Source organism: Stenella coeruleoalba, assembly GCF_951394435.1.
Source record: "Stenella coeruleoalba genome assembly, chromosome: 3".
In the NCBI taxonomy this organism is placed as follows: domain Eukaryota; kingdom Metazoa; phylum Chordata; class Mammalia; order Artiodactyla; family Delphinidae; genus Stenella; species Stenella coeruleoalba.
In genome coordinates this window covers 115,799,052-115,813,557 of record NC_137148.1, presented here as the reverse complement: position 1 = coordinate 115,813,557, position 14,506 = coordinate 115,799,052, and the positions used below count along the sequence as shown (strand labels likewise).

Genomic DNA, 14,506 nt, shown 5'->3' with positions numbered 1-14,506 from the left:
CTTTCTGGTGACCAGCCCCACCAGAACAAAAGACATACATCACCCAGGAAGTTCCAAGGGATTTAGGAGCTCATTGTCAGGAGCCACATTCAAAGACCAAATATTAGAACAAAAGATGCTCCTAGTGCTCTGATCACTTAGGAAATCACAAGGGTTTTAGGAGCTGTACCAAAAACCAGGGTCAGATATATATATATATACCAATGTGTGTGTGTGCATAAAAAAATATATGTATATGTATTTTTTCTATTATTTCACACCACCCATCTGAGCTGAAGTGAGTTAACTAGAAACTACATGACAAAAGCACTGCATACATTACTTATCTTGGTGTTACAAAGGGCTGTCAGACATCTGAGGTCCCAGTGGAGGAAGGTTTCTCACTCAGGTAAAGGCATCTAGGATTCGAAGAGGAAAGGAATGACAGGCTATCCTTAAGGCAGGGTCCTTTTCTAATAGAAAAAAACTGTTTGCACCCAGACTAGGACCAACTCCACAGGAGGAGTTACTCCACTCTCAGAGGTGCAAAACGTTGCCCAAAGGTACTCAGCCACAGCGCCAAAACAGTACTAGAGCCAGACCTCAATAAAGGCAGCACTTGCTCTTCCAACAGTGTAACACCATCCGAGGCATCACACTAGCCTGGACAGCTGACAACTGCTGGATGATTCCTGAAACAGTTTTCTTATTTGTTTCAGATACCCAAGTACCCCAGGTAGAAGACATGGATATAGGTATCCCCATGAATTGAACATCGACTGCAAAACAGAGGCCTGGGAGCACTGATTGCAGACCCTGCTGTCAAATCCTTTAAAAAATTGGAAACAGGAAACCCTTTCCCATGGCTTCAGTCATTTTATCCAACACTGAGAGAGTTCTTGCCATGTGCTGGGCACTGTGCTTGGGATCTAGCTGTGAACGAAGTAAGATACACTAACCTGTCCCTCACGGAATTTACAATCGCCCCCCAGTCTCCTCAGATGGAATGACAGATAATCTCAAAGATCCCACATGCCTCCAGACCATAATCACTAAAATCCTACTCAGCCCTTCCCTGAGTAGGATTTGTTAGGGGCAAATACAGTTGATTCTGCCTCCCAATTGTTTCCTGATGGGCTCCAACAAACAAACAGGCCTGGCACATAGTCAATGTTGGAATGAATAAGGACATTTACCTGATAACTCCATACACAGACTGTCCATTTGCCACTAATTTCCTCTCTTCAGGAGGGCCAAGGATGCCCTACTTTCAAGTCATCCTAAAAAGAAAAAGATTTCAGTGTTCAACATCCCAGCTCCTAAGGCTGCTTTTTGTAGAGACAGAAACAAAATGCTGTCTGTCGTTTATGATCTACCATAATTTTTATATCCTCAGTAATTATTTTATTTCCCATTACTTACCTTTTTTCTTGCCTGTTACTACTAAAGACCTCTAGATATCACTTGTATTAAGAACCGATAGGGCTTCCCTGGTGGCACAGTGGTTGAGAATCTGCCTGCTAATGCAGGGGACACGGGGTCGAGCCCTGGTCTGGGAGGATCCCACATGCCACGGAGCAACCAGGCCCGTGAGCCACAACTATTGAGCCTGCGCGTTTGGAGCCTGTGCTCCGCAACAAGAGAGTCCGCGATAGTGAGAGGCCCGCGCACCGCGTTGAAGAGTGGCCCCCACTTGTCACAACTAGAGAAAGCCCTCACACAGAAACGAAGACGCCAACACAGCAAAAATTAATTAATAAACTCCTACCCCCAACATCTAAAAAAAAAGAACCGATATATTACAGACTATTCACAATGAACATTTGAGGTATTCACACAAAGCACCCAACATTTAGCTAAGAGAATCCTTTTAAGGCAAAGCCAATTGATAGAACAAAACTAGCTTTGATAAATAACTCCTCTGCCTCCCAACATCCTCACCAGTTCCTTCTGTAGAACTAAGATATCACTTTTCACAGAAAGCAGCAACTAAGTCAGCCCTATTGGACAACCTCCAGCATCACCCTGAGTGATAAGTGATTGCCTAGAACTGAGAAGCATCTGTTTTTAGAAAATTAGCATTCTAAAACAATATCACTACAAAGGGGACTCAGTATCTCCTGCTCCAAAGAGGCAACAACTCCGCTTACTTCTGAAAATCAGTAAGATATCAACAAAAATATACTGTCAACCTAAAGCATAAATTATTATCGTTGTAGCTAGGCCTAGTATCTAGAGCCCCCTCAATGAATTGCTATTTTTATATTCTATTAATGAGCTAAAGAATGCCCAGGGAATTCCCTGGCGGTCCAGTGGTTAAGACTGCACTTTCACTGCTGAGGGCCCGGGTTTGAACCCTAGTTGGGGAACTAAGATCCCACAAACCGTGCAGCGCGGCCAAAAAAAAAAAAAAAAGCCCATAATTTTAAAGCAAATTCATATCTATGTTTCCTTGTAAGGCATGGCATTCTCACAGGTAACTACAGCTATCCTTCTACAAAGGGTTTATCCTGACTAGCTCTGTACTGTGGGGTAGTGGGAGCTATGAAATCTGCAAAAATCCCATTGACTTCCACCCTCTATAAGGCCCTCTTTTGTGTGTTTTCGTGCACTAGTTGTTTTGCGTGGGTGGGGGGGGGCGCCGGGGCACGTGGAACTTCCCCGACCAAGGATCTAACCCGTGCAGCGGAAACTCAGAGTCTTAACCACTGGACCACCAGGGAAGTCCTATAAGGCCCCTTTTGAGCACTTGGTAGACTCAAAAAATAAAAGCCCAACTTTTCCTCTATACTTATATATCCCTCCATTGCCTTTGTTCTGTTTCCAAGGCACGATTCAAGGAACTTCATACTAGCCAAACCTGTCGGACCAGAACCATTCTCCATGTTAGGTTTCTCCTTGCAAAGGCATGCTCTTGCAGATTTAACCTTAATGGAAAAGCAACTATGCTGGCATCCTGGTATAGTTAACAACATAGTTGGCAATGAACCAGGCCCAGAACGCCAACCAGCTATATTGGCTGCTGTTCTCCCAGCAGTGTAACACTTGCCTAGGTACACGGAAACCTAGGCAGCTGCCTACAGCTGGGGCCAAAGGTAGGCTAATGGAGTTGCACTCACCTGGCGGTGCATCTTCCCAAAGTCCACAGCTGGTCCCTCTGCAATCAAAGCACTCCAGGTTAGAGTCAGCCAACAGTTAGTGAACACTTGTGTGGAGTTCAAGACCCCTACCCTCAAAACTCTGTAACTTGGTGAGGCCTGAGCCACAGAAACAATAGCAGGAAATAAAACAAATAGCTTTCCCTTGGTTAGCTTTATTGTCATATGTCATTTGTACCTGCATACCACAGCAGTTCAACAGTAGCAAATTAATGGTCTCATCAAGTATCAAATTAATGGCTCTGTCACTTAACACCCAAGTGGCAGTGAGCAAGTAACTTAACCTCTGTACCTCAGTCTCCTCATTTGTAGAATGGGGGTGTTGATAATAGTACCCAGGGTGGTTGGGAGATTTAAATGGAATATAAATTAATCCCATAGGATAATATCTGCTATAGACTGATAACTCAGTAACACTTGTTATTGTCAGGAGCTACATTCCAGGCAAGGAGATAAATACTGGTGAGTAGAAGGGAAAGTTATCCTGGGAGAGCAATGGGCAGTGAAAATTGGAGAGGCTAGTTAAAACTAGACTGAGAAGGGCCTCAATTTTGTGACCTCTGGAAGAACCATAAAACAGCATCTTAAAAAATGATTGCATGCAGTAATCGGTGTGAAAGAAACTGGAGGCAGTTGGGTTGCCATTTCTACCAACGACCCCAACTACTGGTTGAAAACAATAACCGAAATATTTGCAAAATGTTAATAAACATTTCTACCCACTCACCCTTACAATTTATCTTATATATATAAAGTGAGAGTATCTAAGACCATACTTTTTTCCAGCCATCCTCTAATTTCACTCCTAAACGCCTCCAAACAATTTAGAGGAAAAGGAAAATAGAGGGGGCTTATAGTCCAGGTCTAAAAACGAATCCAAAAATAGCCTGCCCCTTTCAGGGGCTCGGGTTGAAGGGACTGACCGAGCTCCACCCGAACACGTGTTCCTCAGAAACCTTCCCAAGTCCCTGGCCCTGGTGCCTGGGGACCGAGACTCTCCGAGACCGGCTCTAGGGAACTCTCCAGGGACAGTAGGGATAGTAGGCAACAGGGGGCGACTCTGGGGGTACGATCCCCCAGCATCTCTTCAACATGCCCTCCGAACCTGGGGTCACGAGGGAACGAACCCCAATTTCGTCCCGTGCCTCGGAAGAAGCCTCCGCACAACTGCCTCTCGCCCCTGGCTGGTAAACCTCCGAGGCCTCTCCCCTATTTGCCCTTACTCACCAGCGCGTGTCCGGAGCTCAGCGAGGACACTGCAGCTCGAGAAGAGTCCGCAGGGGAAAGGGCAGCCGGGAGCCGAGGGGAGCCCCGCCCCGGGGCGGCTACTGGGCGGGCCCTCAGAGGGCGGGGCCCAGAAACCCCGCCCAGGAAAGAGTTAGAAAAATGGGAGAGCTGTGGCAGAGGTGAGCATACTCTTTAACAGGAACTAGACCCCAGAAGAGAAAAGGTAGGAATCCGAACAAGCGTTACAATTATCTGACACCCATCCCCTTAGTTAGTTACGCATGGAAAGGGCGCTGGGTGTGGGGCTGCTTAAGAGAAAACTTGGTGTGTCCTAGCGGGGCGGTGCTTCCAGCCTGCCCAAACCGAGGGCCGCGGGTTCCTCTCACACGTGTGGCGCCTTTCGGTTGCCGCAAGCTCAGCCCACGCTTTTTCCACCTCCCACGCAGATCCTCTTTCTGGCTTTCTTCAGCTGTTCTGTCACTCGGCTAACGGATCGTCCTCCCACACAGGTCACCTTGGTCTTTGGGATCTCTCCAGGAGGTTTTCGGCTAGATTATGCTAGTCACTCCAGCCTAACCTGCGGGACCATCCCTGCGGCCCTGTAGTGGGATCCTTAGCTGAGCTGCAGCAACTAAAGAGTACTGTCTTTCTCTGCCAGACTTGCCTTTCACCGTGGCACAATAGCCAAAGAGGCCACATTTTGCCCACCAGGTTGCCAGCATTTATTTTGAACACTAAACCTTCCCCCACTATCTGGAGTCAATATGATTCTCTCCTGCTGAACATTCGGTGAAGCTGAGGACTAGAAGGGCAAGGCCCAGCAGCAGTAATTCCGAAATCCATTCCATAATTCTCAAAATTCTAAAGCCACTTCGTTCCTATCGCTCCAGCATCCTACTGGCTCTGCTGATCTATTTCACCTGGCACCTTCCTAAGGTGAACCCCTGGGAGTCAGCCAATGCCCTTATCTGCCAACATGTTTTATTATCTATTTCCTCAGGTATTTCATAACAACAACAAAAAAAATGTGCTTCCTGTACACCCCCACCCTTCCCGACCTCTGCTGAGAAAGCCAAGAGTCCTACATTGATTCCAGGAAAAGACTTTAGGCCCTAAGGACAGAGAGCCACTGAAGTGGCAAGCACAAATTCTCCCCAGTTTTGATGGAATTGGACACAGGCTCTGGTAGGAAAAAGGCTTACATAAATACAGTGATTAAAAACGTCACATGATCAGTGCTGGGCTGGTAGGCAGAAGCTCTGCTTTGCAGTTAAATAGGAAAGTGGCTGAAGACTGCTGCCATAATCAATGCCTGCATTCAGCTGCCACAGTGTGTTCATAAAGGAGGGTTATGAGAGCTATAAAACTGGGCAGATGGGGTGGGTAATTGTCCTGCGGAGCTCTGCTAAAGGAGAAATTGCATTGGCATCTCATATTTTGCTTTCTTTCGTTCCAAATACACCAAATGGAGAAGGCAGAGCTACCCTGAGGATTCATGAAAAGGAAGGATGAGGTTTGTGTGAATGTGTGCGTGTGTGCTTTCAGAGCAAAGACAGGAAGTAATTGAGAATAGGGAGATACCAGGGCCTTTGAGGAGAGAGGGACCAAATGACCTGGAGACAACTGGTTTCACAGATCAGTCCAGGGAGAAGGCAGGATGGAGGGAAGGCCAGACATTATAAGTAAGGCTGAGAGATGTGCCATGTTCTCATGTGATATTGAAAATGTGGTCACCTTTTTTAGCTATAGGCCATTCAGTGTCCTTTGGAGGAAAACCTAGATTATGATTTCTTCATTTCTCAGTTAAAAAATCCTTTATAGTCAACCTTCTTAATCTCCATCCTTTTAAATTCTGAATTCATTTTGGTGAGTTGGCTTATATGGTCTTTTATTTATAATATCAACTACTTTTTTACCTTTTTGTTTGTTTCTTATTCTTGCAAAGACAGAATTGTTAGGAATAACAAAAAAGAAAAGGGAGAATTTCTAGAAAAAAATGGTGCAGTGAGATGAAAGGCAAAGGATTAGGGAAGGTCCATGAGCTCTGAGTTTGACCTCATAATCGAAAGGCTGGCCCCACGGGACACTAGGTTTCCAAGCTTTTTGCCTGCCTTTCCCTTTCTCCTGCATTTATCCTCTCCTTCTTGCTTCCTTACTTGATGTCTTTCGGCCCTGAGACTGCTCTTTTCCTCTCCTCCCTGGACAGGAATCACCAGTACAGAAATATTTAATCATTTCTTCAATTAATCTGCCCATCAACATTTACTGACCATCTACCATTTACCAGACCCTGTTCAGGCGCTGCATATAAAGTCAGAGGAATAGGACTTCCCTGGTGGCACAGTGGTTAAGAATCTGCCTGCCAATGCAGGGGACACGGGTTTGATCCGTGGTCCAGGAAGATCCCACATGCCGTGGAGCAACTAAGCCCGTGCACCACAACTACTGAGCCTGCGCTCTAGAGCCCGCGAGTCACAACTACAGAAGCCCACGTGCCTAGAGCCTGTGCTCTGCAACAAGAGAAGGCACTGCAATGAGAAGCTCGCGCACCACAACGAAGAGTAGCCCCCGCTCACTGCAACTAGAGAAAGCCTGCACGCAGCAACGAAGACCCAATGCAGCCAAAAATAAATAAATTTATAAAAAATTAAATTAAATTAAAAAATAAAGTCAGAGGAATAGAAATTCCTGCCTGCCTAGAGCTTACAGTCTAGTGGGGAAGAAAGATAAGTAGTATAGGTATCCTTGAGCATATGTCAGGGGGCAGCTAACGTAGCCTGGGGAGTCAGGAAGGGTACTAGAGATGGCAGTATTCCCTCTGGCTGATCTTAAAGGCTTAGAGTAGAAGAGGGATCTCTCCTGCATCCCTGTACTCCTTGCTGCTGCTCTGTAATAGCTACCAAAGTTAGAGTGGGGCCCTGCAGTAGTCCTTATTTCTTTTTTTAAATTTTTTTTTGTTTATTTATTTGGCTGCACTGGGTCTTAGTTGCAGCACACAGGTTCTTCATTGTGGCGTGTGGGATCTTTAGCTGCAGCATGTGAACTCTTAGTTGCGGCATGTGGGATCTAGTTCCCTGACCAGGGATCGAACCTGGGCCGCCTGCATTGGGAGCGCAGAGTCTCAGCCACTGGACCACCAGGGAAGTCCTTATTTCTCAAAAGCATAGTTAGATTGTCAAGGATATAGAGAAATTGGAACCCTCATACACTGCTGGTGGGAATGTAAAATGGTGCAACTGCTTTGGAAAACAGTCTGGCAGTTCTTCATATTATTAAACATAGAATTACTTTATGGCTCAATAGTTCCACTCCTAGGTATATACCCAAGAAAATGAAAATATATGTCTACACAAAAACTTGTACACACATGTTCGTAGTAGCATTATTCATTAGAGCCAAAAATTTGAAACAACCCAAATGTCCTTTAACTGACAAATGGATAAACAAAATGTGGTATATCTATACAGTGGAATATTATTTGGCCATAAAAAGAAATGAAGTACTGATTCATGCTAAATAAACCTTGAAAACATTATGTTAAATTAAAGAAGCCAGACCACACAGTGCTTAATTCCATTCATATGAAAGTCCAGGACAGGAAAATCTATAAAGACAGAAAGTAAATTAGGGGTTGCTTAGGTTGAGGGGGGGTGGTAAGATAGCTAAAGGTTATGGGGTTTCTTTTAAAAAAAAAATATTTATTCATTTGGCTGCATTGGGTCTTAGTTGCAGCATGCGGGATCTTTCTTGCGGCACACGGGCTTCTCTCTAGTTGTGGTGTGCGGGCTCTAGAGCGCACAGGCTTAGCTGCCCCTGGCATGTGGGATCTTAGTTCCTGGACCGGGATCAAACCTGCGTCCCCTGCATTAGAAGGTGGATTCTTAACCACTGGACCACCAGAGAAGTCCCATGGGGAATTAATTATAACTGAGGAGAGTCAAAAGGATATCAACTACTAAACTGAAATAGACGTTGAAATTTTTCCCCTTCATATAAGGTACCTGGTGCAGCTTCTATGTCTACAATCCATTGTGTAACTGAATTTTGAACACTCTTTTCATTTAAAGTCATTCCAGGAGGTGGCTCATTTTGCAAAGCCAACAGTTCTTTCTGTACTCATTTCTGCATTGACACCATGATGGAACCATCCCCCCAAGGCCGGTGAGGCAGAGATGCAGGATGAGGAGCTGCTGTGTTTGCGTAAAGGCATGGGGCCCAGCATCCCATGGGGTTTCTTTTTGAGGGGATGAAAAAGTTCTAAAATTGTGGTGATGGTTGCACATATCTGTGAGTATAATAAAAACCGTTGAATCGTATACTTTAAATGGGTGAATTGTATGGTATGTGAATTATATCTCAATAAAGGTGTTAAAACAACAAGAAGAAGCATACCTGGGGACCTAAAAGATCTGCAATTCTGATTAAAATTGTGGGCCTCATGGTCATTGTCAATTTTAAGGTCTAGAAAGGACTTTTTATTCTGGGTCTTGCGGCCTTTCAGAGTTCCTTCCTCAGTATACAGAGAAAATTAATGCATTTGGGTGGCCAGCACAAACAGATGCAGAGGGGTAGACTGTGCATTCTCATACTTCCCCTCCCTAACTTGACTCTCTCATAATGTTCCGGTTTAAGATTTACAGTGTACCTACTGTGTAGAAGGTATATGGAAAGAGCTAGTCTCTTTATTTTTCCAATGGTTGAAATTAAGTTACTAATAGGCTACCCTCTATATAAACAGATAAAGCTCTTTAGAAGATAGGCAATGTGGGGACTTCCTTGGTGGCGCATGGTTAAGAATCCACCTGCCAATGCAGGGGACGTGGGTTCGAACCCTGGTCTGGGAAGATCCCACATGCCGTGGAGCAGCTAAGCCCATGTGCCACAACTACTGAAGCCTGCGCTCTAGAGCCTGCGAGCCACAACTACTGAGGCCATGTGCCACAACTACTGAAGCCCACGTGCCTAGAGCCCGTGCTCTGCTACAAGGGAAGCCACTGCAATGAGAAGCCCATGCACCACAACGAAGAGTAGCCCCCGCTCGCCACAACTAGAGAAAGCCTGCCTGCAGCAACAAAGATCCCACACAGCCTAAATAAATAAATAGATAGAAGATAGGCAATGTGGTACAAAGAATAGTTGCAAAGCATCCTGGGATCCTGGGCTCCCTCTATGGCATGTAGGGAAACATCATGGTGACATCAGCTAGAGCAAGACTAATTCCCAGTCCTTCTTGTTGTTGAGCAAGTTCCAAGACTTGGCTCCCTCCTCACATGCTTCCAATCACCCCTTCATTTGGTTTCTAGACTCAATTAGTTAGTCTATTTCCATACCACCCCCACCCCCACAGTGTCCAAATTGGCCCTCCAGTACTGAAACCATGTGCCGGAAATTCATTAAGCTGAACACATGGGAAATTACAGAGGAGATTTCACTTGTCACTTGGGCTCAAATATAGAAAGTAATTTTAAAAGGACAGTGGCAAGAGGCTATTTTTATCTTGCTTGTTTGTGCTGAATTTTCTTATCTTGCTGTCTCTCATTCTCTTCCTGGCTATCTCTCCTCTTCTTTGCTTCTTCTTTAAAATAAATGTTGGCCTTTTTAATCTTCATCTTAAGTTCTCTTCTCTTGCTTTATGGAGTCTTTTGTCTGCCTTTGTCATTCATTTATTCATTCATTCAACAAATATTGAATATCTACCAGGTCCTGTGCTGGGCACTAGGATAATACAGTGGTGAATAAGACAGACGTGGTCCTTACCATTATGGAGATTACAGTCTGATGAGGCAGGTGGACATCAGGTAGATTGAGTTTGGTTTTGGTCACAGGAAAGCCTTGAGGGAGTTACTGGCACCTTCTGATGCTAAGTTTAACCTGAAGTAAATGTGCATGTGAAAACAGCCCAAATCCCAGCATGTTTGTGGGGTTAAAGAAGAAACTAAATATATCAGAAGGAATGCAAGGAAATGGAACACACAGGTTTCTGTGTGTTATGTACAAGCCCCTGGGGTAGAGAGAACATGGATTTGACAGTCAGATGTGGATGTGATTCTGACTCCACCACTTAAATATTAGTGGTTTGACCTCTGGACCTCAGTTTCCTCACCTATAAAATGGGAATTGTTATCACTACATTTTAGGTTGTTGTGATGATTAAATGAGATAGCATATATAAAGGACGGGGCAGGTGCCCAACATATGTTGCTTCCGTTCCCATTACCTCCTTATCCCACCTTTAAATCTCACAAGTACCAAAAAAAAAAAAAAAATCCAGTCTCTCATTTGATGGGAAATGAAGTTCTTCAGTTGGTGTTAACCAACCATATGCCCTGAGAAATTGGTTACTACAAATTGCACTATACATGCAATTTATGACAGATTACTCCCTTATTCTGGGGTAAAGGAAAGGCAGTAAAAAAATGAAATTATACAAAAAGACTGAAATAAGGTATAACAAAGGACTTCCTCACCATGAGGGCTGGAAATATGAGTGGATGCCTCAGAGAGCTACAGAATCTTTTTTTTCTAAGAGTACCTGTTTAGACTGGGTTAGGGAAGGTCGACCTGGAGGTAAACCTGCCAATCTCTTCATGTCCCATTTAGCCTAGGGAATCTTTTCAGGAGGAATTGCTGTTCTTCCTTTTCCAAGCCAGGCGTCCTCTGGGGAGATGAATGCTGCCAAGAAGGCTTATTGCTCACAAGGAAAGGAAAAATGGCAGCTGCCATCCAGGCACTTAATAAGTTCACTAAATTGAGAAGCTGCTGATTTGGTTTACCTGATTCCACCCCCCCGATAAAGAAGAGATCTCTTCAATCAGAGGTTCTTTGAAACTGAAAAGGAAGCCTGAGCTCCAACTGCAGAAATTGGCAGAGGCAGCACTCAAAGGGATAAGCCCTGCTTGGCAGGCGACACCAGAGTTCCTGGATTCATTCCCCCGCCCCCACCCACAGGAAATTTCAGGTTGCCTTTGTTCTGCTGATTTCTTTTCAAAGGGCATTATTTTAGCTGTCCTTTCCTCCTTTACCACCATTTTTCTTTCTTCTTCCTTCTTTTCCTTATTCTAGCTTTCCTTCCCTCCTCTCTCGTGCCGCCTCCATTTCATTTTCTCCATTACCCCCTCCTCCCAATCTATATCAGCTGTGGGATCTCGTCGCCTACCCCACTGGGATTTCGGTTCCAAAAACTTGAGAATTCCTTCTTCTAAAGTAACAGTATTATGCTGCTAACAAAGGTGCTGCTCTGTATATTTAGAGAGCAAGGTTTCGGCAAGTGTAGTCAGGTACCTTGGGGGAAGACCTTTCAGGCAGGATTTTCAGAGCCTTTCATATGCTAATGAATCGTGAGTGTCCATGGGGAAGGGGGTGCTTAGAATATTGGAACCCATTTTCCCAAACCTCGTGATCTTTTTTCTTCTCCACAGAGCATATCCTGGGACAGGTGGTCTTTGGAACACATTTTAGAAACAATCATATCACGTGCTAGGTTTTTTTAAAATGCTGTAACATTCATCATCATTTGATTTTTACAACTACCCTGTGATAGGACAGGGAAGTTATAATAGCCTCACTTTATAGATGAGTAAAACTGAGGCGCAGAGAGATTGCATGCCTGGCTCATAGTAACATAGCTAACCAGCAAGCAAAGCTAGGTAGGTCTTCTTGTTTATGGCCCTACTCTCTCTGCACTGCCTTGTACTGTGTTTAAATATAATATATATGTGACATCGTAATATGGCATGTGATATACGATATAGGATCTAAAAGACATACATACTATAAGTAGTGAATTATGACATTCATTTTTTCCCCATTCAACTAAATATGTATTGCACATCTATTATGATGTGCTTATCACTTCACTATTCCAGGTGCTGGGGACAGAGCAGTGACCAAAATAGACAAAAACACAAATTCTTGCCTTCACGGAGCTTACATTCTAGTGGGGGAGATAGAAGTTATATGAGATAAATATGTAAAATATATTCTGTTATATATGTTACATTATATATACATATGCCTTATAATCATAAGGGCTAAGAATAAAAATAGAGAAAATGATAGGCAGATGTGGGAGTTGCAGATAAGGGGTGCAGGGGGGTCAAGGAAGGCTATACTGAAAAAGGCTACGTTTGAATAAAGACCTGAAGGAGATAAGGGGGTGACCATGCAGAGGTTTAGGGTGCCTAGGAGGGTGCTCCAGCAGAGATAAAAGCAAGTTCAAAGGGCCTCAGGCAGGAGTGAGCCTAGGGTGAGGGTGAGCTCGGGAGAGGGTAGGGTGGTAGGAGATGAGGTTAGAGAGATTGAGGGGTTGGGGTCCAGATGCCAGCTCTTATAAGGAAATGAAGTGATATAATGCAGATGATATGCCATGATACAATATTAATAATACCATATGACAGGTCTATTATGTTACTACATAACAAATTACCCCCAAACTTGAAGAGTTTAAAACAGCAAAAGCTTATCTCACATAGCTTCTGGGGGTTAGGAACTGGGAGCAGCTCAGCTGAGCTGGCTGAGGGTCACTCGTGAGGCTGCAGTCAGGCTGTCCACTAGGGCCTCAGTCATCTGAAGGCTTGCCTGAGGCTGGAGGATCTGCATCCAAGCTCACTCACATGGCTGCTGACAGAAGGCCTAAGTTCCCTCACATGAGCCTCTCCATAGGGCTGTTCACTACATAGCAACTGGCTTCCCCCAGAGAGAAAGTAACCAAGGGGGAGCCACAGTATCTTTTATAATCTAATCTTGGAAGTTACATACCTTTACTTCTGTTATATTGTGCTAGTGTCACAGATAAACCCTGGTGCTATGTGGGAGGGGACTACAAGTATATGAATATCAGGAGATGGAGGCTGGCTACCATAACTGGTTTAAGGAAGAAAACGTCCTCAAAATAACCAATACTTCAACAAATGTGTGCCAAATATTAGCATGTGTCTCCCAAAACACTGGAGCTCACAACCCCATGTGGGTTGAGGCCTGAACAGGGACACACAGAGAGCGGGAGCTTCAGAAACCCACTGTGGGCCTGAAGGTCTTATTTCAATTCTGCAGGAGCATGTTTCTTTCTTCAAAGCCCCACTTCCTCTAGGCCTGGGCTCATTATTTCATTCACCCAGTTAACGCAACGTGGAGTAATCGTAGTTAAACCTGCAAAGAAAAAAAATGCTTTGAGGAAAGCAGTAAAACTTCAAAGGCAGGCTAGGACCTCTCTGGGCAATTTAACCTTGAGATGACACTGGACTTTTATGAAGGGCAGAGACAACCCACCTACCCCTCCACACTCTCATGGATCTTCTTGTGAAGGCTTCCTGCCTGGTCTAAAAAGAATGATGACAGGGAAGAGAGTATTTGCTCTGTCCCTGAGGCCCAGCATTGGGTCTGTTCAGAGACAAAGACATGGCCACCTGAGACCCAGGCAGGTCTCCTGCCGACTCCTGCCAGGTTCAGCTTTGGCTATGCAGCCGGAGTCAGCCAGTTTCCTAAGTTGAACAGCAGATGGCATCGCAGCCTCAGGAGCGAGCATCCCAGACTGCTGGCAAGAGCAGCAGCACAATTAAGAACTCAGACTCCTGCTTGGCATCTGGGAGTTAGTTCCTGGGGTGGGGACCCCTGCCTCCCCAGCTCCCAGCTCAGGAAGTTTCTGCTCTGTGCCTGCAGATTGTGATATGGTCAGGCTGGTATCTCAGAGAGTAGAGCTTGGAGCCCCCAGTTAGGAAACAGATGATGAATGTAGGGTCTTTTCTACGATCCTTTCTGAAAAAGATGAAAATCAGAGGTTGCTGTGCCCAGAGCTACTGTGTTTTTCCATCACCGCCTATCCCTTGCTTGTGAGGGTCTGCACAGAGTATATCCTGGTTGGGGGGCTGACAGGCCCCTGGCAGAAGCCTCCTGGGATGACTAGATGGGGCCAAAGACAATTTGAGGGATCAGAGGGCTCTGGAAAGCATCTGAGGAATCCTAAGGACTCAGTATTGAATCTCTTTTCTCCCTAGTGACCTGAATGAGGAGTCAAGCCCCAGAGCTTTCTCCTAGCAACACAGGGAGGGTTCAGTCCCGCAGGCCTTCTTTTTGTGCCTCAGTCTCCTTCCTTCTCTCTGTATTTCTGACTCCTCTTCCTTCACCTCTCTGTTCCACTTTTTCTC

General features: G+C 45.0%; 1 protein-coding gene across 1 annotated transcript in view; it reads right to left on the bottom strand.

The window, feature by feature from the left end:
• Window positions 1-4,454, bottom strand: part of MATR3 (matrin 3) — a 47,261-nt gene extending 42,807 nt beyond the window's left edge. The window contains exons 1-4 of the mRNA XM_079917699.1: window positions 4,365-4,454; window positions 3,099-3,136; window positions 1,176-1,259; window positions 318-398 (exon numbers count right to left, since the gene is read on the bottom strand). The gene's annotated coding sequence lies outside the window, so the exon portion shown is untranslated. The remainder of the gene's footprint in view (window positions 1-317; window positions 399-1,175; window positions 1,260-3,098; window positions 3,137-4,364) is intronic.
• Between the last annotated feature and the right edge of the window lie 10,052 nt (window positions 4,455-14,506).